A 9,586-nucleotide genomic window follows, 5' to 3' on the forward strand; every position below is an offset into this window, starting at 1 on the left:
CCAAGTGTATTTGTCTGCTCTGAAGAGAAGCAGGTTCTAGTAAAACCATTCTGCTGTACATGCATTCGTGTGTGAAACTGCTTCATACAAAGAAAGATATGATAAATTGTGTGCAGAAAGATGTAGGGAAAAGATCTTTAGTTGCAAGTTAAAAAATCAAAGATAGAAAGGCTGCTAAATTAAATTAGTGAAGAGAAGAAGCTGGAAGGAAATGATTCTTCCATCCATTGAGGACTTTCTGGAAGTCCTCAATAAGTCAGCTAACACAGACCATCATGCTAACATGGAGCTCCAAGGTTGTCTTTGCAGTAACTGTTAATACATTCAGTTTGCCAACAAAAAATGCATCCACAGCAATACTCTAGGAGGGTAAACTTGGCAGAGTTGCAACATTTTTTTCTCAGACTATCTAATAGAGAAACAGGTAGTCCTCAAGCAAACAGACCCTTTTCCAGTTTCACGCTGCTACTACCACCACCCTACAGATCTTGAACGTGCCACACCACGTGGAATCTAAGCATGGTGAAGAAGACTAAAAAGTTGTCATTGAGTTTTAGCATTACTCTAAGTCCTAGAGACTGCCAAGTGTCTCTTTGGGCTCCTGCCCCTTAACACGGAGCAAAGGAGAATTTAGCATATGCTGCAGACATATATTAACATTTCATATTGAATTAAATGCAAGTGCAAAGACTAGGTATGTTCCATCTGTATGAGGTAAGTTTTTTGCAATCTTGTACTGCCATAGAAAGCAAATATGTACATATAAGCCACATGTTGGCAGACACAATTGAATTCCCAAGTATTTGGAGTACACTGCTAAATCCAGAGTGAACTCAGAGAGGATTTAGCCTTCCCCTGTTACTTTTCAACTCTTGTCGCATCCTCACCAACTTGCAAGCTTTTTTCTCTACCTCCTCAACTTCACACTTTCAGCACAGCTGAGTAAGGCAACCACAAAGAGCATCTGAAAAATAACCTTTAGGTTTAGGGCTCACATTGGACTAGATGGTGTGCAGACCCCTGCTGAAGAAAGAGCTAGCCTACAGCTGTATGGATACCAACAAGTCAGTGCTCACTGACCCTGGCCCTGGAAACTGCTTCCAGCATTCTCAGCACCCAACGTACCTTAGCTTTTTAATACTGAGCAGGTACAGACATGACTAAAGCTTGTCAGTATCTAAGCCACAGCTAAACACCATCAAAATTTGCAGAATAGGCTTTCCCCAACCTCCTTGATCTAGAACAGCTGAGAAGATGAACATTTTTCTGAACCTTTTTAACACTACTCAGAATTGAGGGAATTTTTCTACCCTGTCACCCTCCCCCTCAATGTTACATGCTGGATTCAGCCCCTTTTTGTGCCTGAACACATCTGAGAGCATTTATTCCATCTCATAGCATGAAACCCAAAACCAAATTTCAGTCACTCTAGGTTCTGCCTTGATCTCTGACACAGGTTTTGAGCTTTACCATAAGTGAGCCAGCAGGACGGGCTCCACAGGCAGGTGAGGGTACCTGCCTGGAGAAGAACTAAGGTCCAGTAGGAATATGCAGCTGGTGTCTTGATTTCCACATTCTAGCCTCAAGCAGGTGATAAGAAGTGTACAGGCTGTGCATTTGGACAGGGCTAATGAGAAAACTAAGTACTGCAATACAGATAGATAGAACCACAACCAGCAAGAACCTTCCAAGCATCCCAGAAGAGATGATCACTGTTGCCATAATGCTCAAAGAACCTGAGAAGAAAAAGGTGTGAAGAAAGAGCAGCAGCGGAGAGAGGTAATGTTTTGTACTTTCTTTCATCTGTAAGAAATATCAAAGAATGGGAAGTATTCCCCCTGTGATGTACAATGGACTGTCCTTAAAGCTAGGCTGAATAATCATCATAATATGAAACCCATCTTGCGATTCAGGGCAGCACTGGTGTTGGAGCATCACCAAAACCACCAAGTCTGCTGTGTGCCTGAAGGGGCTGACCAGAGCTGATCTGGACTTTGCAGGCCTTCTGAATGCACACCTTATTGTAACATGATTTAAAGTTGACAACGTGTCTGAAAACACACATAATGTCAGAGAAGGAATGAAATGTTGCTTCTCTCTCTCTCTCTCCTCCCCAACCTCATTACAGGCTAAGGAAAAATAATGTATGGAGAATAATACTTCACCATCTAAAGAGTTTTTTTGGTTTCTAAATCTAGTGAAGAGTCATTGTATATTTTGACAGAAAAATGAATCAAAATAATAAAGTGAATACAAAATTATATTGCTGTCAATAATTTAATTTACACAAAATAGCACTGTGACATGGTAATTGTTATATATGATGCAGCATTCAGTATAATATTTGGAGAATGCATTATAGAAAGTCAACATTTAACTACTAAAATCAACTTACATAATCAAAGCTGTCAGGGAATCTTTACAGTTTTATATTAATTTGAATGTAATTTACTATAGATGTGTCATTCTTAGAGGTGCTTACAATAGTTAATGATCTCTGCTTTTCCATTATAAAATCCTATTTTCAAAGGCTTATAACTTGGTCTTAAGAACTCTCAGCCCTCTGGCACATTTTCCTTTGCCTTTCAAAAACTGTGTTAGACATTTTAAACTTTTCTCTCAGAGCAGAAAGTGTGGTTACTTTCAAAATTCATTTTGAGGATTTGCTAATTTGCTGCTTGCTACCCAGGGATCTCAGAAAAAGAAAGGTTCATCATGGTAGCTGAAGATAACATTTCAGTTACATTCTTTTCTTCTATTTTCCTGAATATTTTACCTCTGAGACCATTTTTCTTGCTTTTCTTGCAGAGTCTAGGTAAGCATCTTCCAATACTGCATCCAAACCTACTTATATTTACATCCTTCCTTTTCTCCTTACTTTGCAAACAACTAAGATGAACCAGAAATTGCTCACATCTCTTAAAGGTTATCCATTCAATCAGAGCAACAGTAAAACTCACTAGCTTGCTGGAAAGTGTGCGCAAAGAAACTTTCTATCTGTGGGAACAAGGGTGGGTTAAGACCACTGCCCTTTACCCCGGCCAATGTTGCCTCACTGTGCCCTTGCCCTTCACTCAGCATGCTTTTGTTGCTCCCCCAGTACCACGGATGGATCCCTCTTGAGTAGCAGCCATGTTCTCGCTGTGCTTACACAGCCTCCAGCACTGCTGGGCCCTGGGATGATGACTGTTCCTGACTGCTGGCCATGGGCACTTTACCACAATACTCCGAGGCTCTGGATTTCAAGATCAGTTTGAACATGGCAGGGAGAGGAAAGCCATGGGGTTGGCAGCATTTAGTTGCTTCAGTGATTTCTGCCCCAGAGCTAAGATACTGAAGACCAATTGTCCATAAACACTTCTTACTGCCAAGGTCGTGCTGTTACAGTTATAATAAACTCAGGATTTGAAAGGCAAATTGACAACACAAATATATCATTTGTAATGGAAGCAAAGTCAATTATTAGCTTGTCTTTTTTTGTAGAGCAGGACAGGGTTCTGTTTTCCTAAATCCTGCTCAGATTCACTTTTTTTTTACTTTTTTTTTTTTTAATTCATTCCTGTTAAGTGTCATTTTGGGTTCCCTATCCCCTAGTGTTCTCCGACCTCAGACATTAGAGTCAATGTGCACAACTGTATCCAAAAGCTAAAATCAACAATTGCCACGTAACCAGATAGATTTGCACAGCTGTCACTTGTTCAGCATCCCTTCACTTTCTGTTTGAGGATAAGGGCTTTTTTCAAGCATTTGTGGTACTCTATTCTAACCATTTCTTTGGTCAGTGCCAACACCTAGGCAAAATGCTTCCTTCCATTTTTGCAACATTACTTTCTTCCTTATTTGATAAAACAAATATATCACTTTCTAATAATTCAGTTGTGTCACAAGTCAGGTGGGAACCTCCTTTCCCTTATGCATGTTGAGAACAGCTCTGTAGCTTTGGACAAAAGATCTGCTGCTTACACATCATATTTTTGAAGCTGAAAAGTAAACTCTGTCACAGGCTTGTTGTTCTGATGATGGGCTTCATTCAAGAAAAATATGATCATATTTAGGCTGGATAGAACTCATAGCTGACATATGAGTACCAAGGCAGTGAGATTGCATAACTCTTATCCGGGGCAGATTACAGCATCAAAAATCCTATTGGGAAAAATGTCAATTTGATTCTCTAGATTCATTATTTGGTGGTATAAAGGAACTCTAGAAATGACTCTGTTCCCCTTGGTCATTCAATTGGACACAAGCATGGTGAGCATCTGGATAAACTATATTCTATATACACATTTGACACACTTCAGATGTTTATTCTATTCTTGGAAAAAATAAATTAAACAAAAAACTACTGTAAAAACTGGCTGTAGAGGGGAATACTGGCTAAAAGTTTTTGGATGTTATTTCCACATTCTGTGTGTTGAGAAATCAGACCTAAATGATGAAACTTACAAATTCTCAGAGTAGTCAGTGACTGCATGGATGTCTCCTTCTGCAGAATGAATGGGACCTGACAACACAGGACCTTAGGGGATGTTCTTCCAGATTGGGTGATGATTCTTGCACCTTCATTGTCCCTCACAGAAAAAAAATCCATCAGATTGGTTTATCTCCGTTCAATATTTTTACTCCTTGAATCTCAATGAAGAGGTTTTTCTTTGATGTAGGTAGCACTGCCCGCTCTCCTGAGGTTGACACCCACTTCATTCAAGTATTCCTAGTGCAACAGGGATGTTAGTGGCTTCTGGCTCTCAGCCAACATCCCACACATTTCCTCTGCAGAAAAATGCCTTAATTCTGACCCACTGTCTTTCAAGTAGATAGTGAAAAAAATCAGTCACAAAGAGCTTTGCTTTTATCTGTGCTTCTCTTTCAGAGAGATCGGGGGGGGGGGGGGGGGGAAGAAAAAAAAAAAAGGAATCAGACGTTTTCCTTTTCTTTTTCAAGGTCTGTGACAGTAAGGCTGAGTTTTAGTGAGTGCTGCTGTTAGTATTGGAGCCCAAAGAGAAGCTGAAGGCATTCAGACAGTGGTGCTCATAGATCTGAGTAAAGGGACTTTGCAAGCAGTGTAACAGCAGAGGGAGTGGATCGCATTGCCTGCCATCATGCCAGTGACTGTATCCAGGACCTCTGCTACTCAGCAGCTCTTCCACAAACCACTCTTTCTGAGTCAGTTCAACTACCAGCTACTGTAACAGAGCTTGTATTTTTCAGGCAGAGCACTGAAAAAAGATCAGAAGGGACAGAATCTCTTGGCTGCCAGCTGAACTTTTCCATCTTTGCCATAGATACATACAAAGAACACTGCTGATGTTATCTGATAACTACAGTGCAGCATGTTCTGAGCCCAGCATCTGAACAGGTAAGAAGAGAATGTACAAACTTGTGAGCTCAGCATATTATAAACCTGGTTCTGCCACCACAAATGGTTTCAAGTTGTGACAAATTCTTCAACACACGCATTCTTACACCCACAAAAGCCAAACCAGTGCATGGGGGAGAAAAAAAAGGGCACCGTGGAACAAAGCCGTCCATTTCATAACTCCATTGCACAGAACCTTAGGGGAAAACAGCAGAGATAACAGGTCTGACACTCATTACTCCAGCTGAGCATAGGTGAGGAGATGTACATAGGTGAAGTGATGTTTATAGGGGAATGTGGAACCCAGGATTACAATCTGAAATACCAGAAGGGCCAAAATCAGAAGCCAGGGAGAAGAAAAGTGTTGGCAAACCATGTAGTTATTTCAACAACGTATGCTGCTATCGGGGTGAAAACAAAAAGAACCAAAACAGCAACAAAAAGCCCTGCCTTCCAAGGTAACAAGTTACAGAGCCATAATTATTTTGGGGAATGGGTTAAGAGAATAAATATAAATCAAAAAGGTACACAAAAAGTAAACCCCAGAGATAACGACAATTCAGGAAAAAAATCAACAAGAGCAAGGCAGATGGCCCAATCTTGTAATACACACAGAAAAATGATCTACCTTATTCAAGAGGATAATGTCTGGATGAAATAAGAAAGATAACTAAAATGGAAAAAAAAGAATTAATTAAAAGAAACCATTACATTGACCTTGCATAAATAAAATTTCAAATGTTGCACACATGCAGATTTGAGAAGTGTGATGTCTGGAAGTTTGGAGACAGTAAAGAAAATATTCAATTCTCAGTACCAGGGATAACCGTGGATTTTGAATGGTGAGAAGACGTACACCGTGCTGCTCCAGGTGATTATGATCTTGGAAAAAATGCATGGAAAGCTAAAAATTCAAGGAACAAAACCAAAACAGTAAAAAGAATGTAAGTTAAAATACAACTGGAGAAAAATGACAGCAGGAACGATTTCAGAAAAAGAGTTTGGATAAATTGGACGAAACAGAGGAAAAGACTGAGACCTGTCACTGCCATGACACTTGCATTACATCTCACTTCCAAGTGCAGAGTCCAATTTGGAAGAAGGCAAGAAGCAGAATATTCTCTTCATGGGGAAAAAAAGCCTTCTTTCTTTTGCAAGTTCCTGTGTCAGTAGCCATTTTATGGGGCTGCCAATCACGGCAAATCAACTGAAAAGCCAGATCATTTTCTAAAGCATCTACCTTCCTAGAGAAAGATTTGAAAGTTGTCTGTGTACAATCCAGCTGCTGCTTTTAATCTTTTCCTGACAACAGTAGTTGTTTTATTACTTTGACAGTCATTTTTAGCCCATGAATAGTACCACAGTCCTTGTAAGATAGGAAAATCCTTTTGATCTACAATTTCATAAGGTTTAGCAACGGACAAAGAGTTTTTCCGGTACACTGGATCACACACTTGCTGAAGCTTAGGCGCAGAGCCACTAAAAAGGCACTGAACCACCCTTTAGGAGGAAAACAAAAATCCTTTTTGATGAATAATGACTGCCAGAAAAAAATAATCTTTTACAAAAATAATATCTACTAATGGAAAATTAAGAGCAGGGTTGTTCCTGATATAACTTTGACACATTGCCCAAATCAATCATAACTTTCACAGTTTTAATATAGGATCATCTATAGGACAGAAAGTGTGGATGCATTGTAGGTAGGTATAAAAAGGGAAGGCATTTCTGGCTGTGTAGTAACTAAGAGAAACTGGGAGAAGGCTCAGGCAGTCACAGGGTAGTTTTCTAGCTTAATTGCTTGTTCTATTTGCTCTACAAATAAGAAATGTATGCTTTGTGCATATCTACCTATGGGGAATATGTAGATAAGATGCTGAATTACAGCCTAATTTATTTGAGTCCTCTTCTCTAAAAAAAAAAAAAGTGCAGCTGAGAGTATATACATATGTACATATACATACGTATATATGTATATAAACTATGTAAAACCCATCGTATCTGTATGCATTTTTAGTAACTGAACTGATGAAGTCTGGCTTGATTTCCTTTGAAAATTGTACGTCCATGTTGCATAAGGACATTCATTTCTAAAAATCCACAGCAAGTTTAGCGTTTAAGCAGAGTGAAAAGAAACAATCTTCTCTTGCTTGGTGCAGTTAGACATCAGTTGCCTTGATAATTAGACAAGGCTGGTCAGAAGGAGGTTAAAGGAAGATTCAAGGAAGGACAAGATTTTCTCTTGCACTCCCTTAATTGTCCAGTCATTCACTTATTTTCACTATTTCTCAAACAAAAACACTGGATTTCCTACCTTTCACTAGATAGCTTCAATTTATAATCTTTTGAAATTTCCACTGAATTCTCTGAGGTCATATTTTCTGGCAAAACACCATCCTGACCCCTACAGTCATGACAAAAATATTTTGCTCCAGTATTTTCAGATATATTACAAACTGCTCTTTGGTTTCACTACATTCTTTGGCAAAATGCTGATACTTCTCTGTATAATTATTATTAAAAAAAAAAAAAAAAAAAAAAAAGGAAAAGAAAGAAAGGAAGGAAGACAGAAAGAAGGTAGAAAGAAAGGAAGAAAGAAGGAAAAAAAAAAAGAAAAAAAAAAAGAAAGGTGAAAGTCTTCCACAGTCAGCCTGAACTGACCCTGGTATCACTGACCTGAAGAGGTTGGCTCCCAGTGCTAAAAGAGAACTTCACCTCTGCTTCTCTAATTTTCCAGGTTTCTAAATGAAAGACTATTTGAAGGCCCAATCTTGTTCTAGCCACTTTAAGCTATATTTTCAGCTCCACTGTTTTGGGATAATGAAAAACTCTGAGCTTTGTATATGCGAAATTTTTCTTTCCATTCCTTCTTCCAGACTGGGAAGACTCTGAAGAAATAGCTTTGTTTCCATTGTTGTTAGTTCTATTTATTATATTCCTGCAGTACATCAGCTTGCAGACGGTGTGCACAATGTGCCTGAGCGTTTGCCCACTCAGCTCTGTTAACTGAGTATTTCCTTTTCCTTATTGACTGTTAGAATTTCCTTTTTAGACTTCAGTTCACTGAGGAGGGAATGATGCACTTAGGAAAACACAGCCCTGTGTTTCTGCATACCTTCTGCCAACATCTTGCAGTGCTTTGGATAAAGTATTTTGCAATAAAAAAATGAATGAAAATTTGAAAGCAGTTGTGCTTTCATAACCTATTCAAACAAAAGAGTACATGTGGATGTAAGCTTCTCTAAGCACTGCACATGATCAAGGGGAGCTCCGGCACTACCAAAAACAGGAGCAATTGCCCCAAACAAAGCAACTTGCTGCTGCCAACTGTTCCCAGCACAGAAATGTTCGGGGAGTTCTTGCTAACCCAAATTGCCACCATTTGCCATTATGCAGCTGCCAAGAAGATCATCGCATGTACAAGGCAGCAGCTCCAGAAAGCCTGCGGGAACTTTGTGGGAATGGGACTAGTTAAACTTCAGAGTGCAGTCAGACTTATTTAACGACAATTTACGTCTGCAAAAGCATCGCTTTCTTCACAAACTATTCATCAAAAGATCAGCTCCATTCTGATCTTCAGCATTGTGAATCCTTTCTGATTCACAATACTGACTTTCAGGATATTTAATCTAATAAATTTGAAGTAGGTATAAATAAACACAAGTGGCATTATGCTAAATTACTTAATTATGCACCAACTTACACAGTATTATAAGTATACACATTAGGAGCTTGTGAAAGACATATCTGTAAAAAGGACAGAATATTACTGACATGATCAGAAACTTACAGCTTCGCCTATTTTGCCTAAAATTGTGTTATTAATTTTCAAGTTGTGATCAACAGTCTTAGAATATAATATCTCTATGTGATGTTTCAATGTTCTAATCACTGTACATAAGAGCAATCTGCCTACTCAGTGCTCTGTCTCTGGCAATAGGCAATTACAATTTTTTTACAGAGAAACATACAAAACTGCACGTTTAGAGCCATCTTCCCCTTGTGTGCTCACTGACATGACAACAACCTGAGCTAGAGCTAGTCTATATCATATTCAAAAGTTACTGACAGACAGCTTTTCTCATGGAAGATACCGTTGGTCACATTAGCATCCATCATGCTTCAAATGCTTTCAATATACTATATACCACAAATGTTAGAGTATGCAGTTTGTTGTTAAAATTTACTTTAGAATTTTGGTTGTAAGATACAGCAATTCTTTCATCAGTC

Source organism: Lagopus muta, chromosome 5 (genome assembly GCF_023343835.1).
Source record: "Lagopus muta isolate bLagMut1 chromosome 5, bLagMut1 primary, whole genome shotgun sequence".
Taxonomy (NCBI): domain Eukaryota; kingdom Metazoa; phylum Chordata; class Aves; order Galliformes; family Phasianidae; genus Lagopus; species Lagopus muta.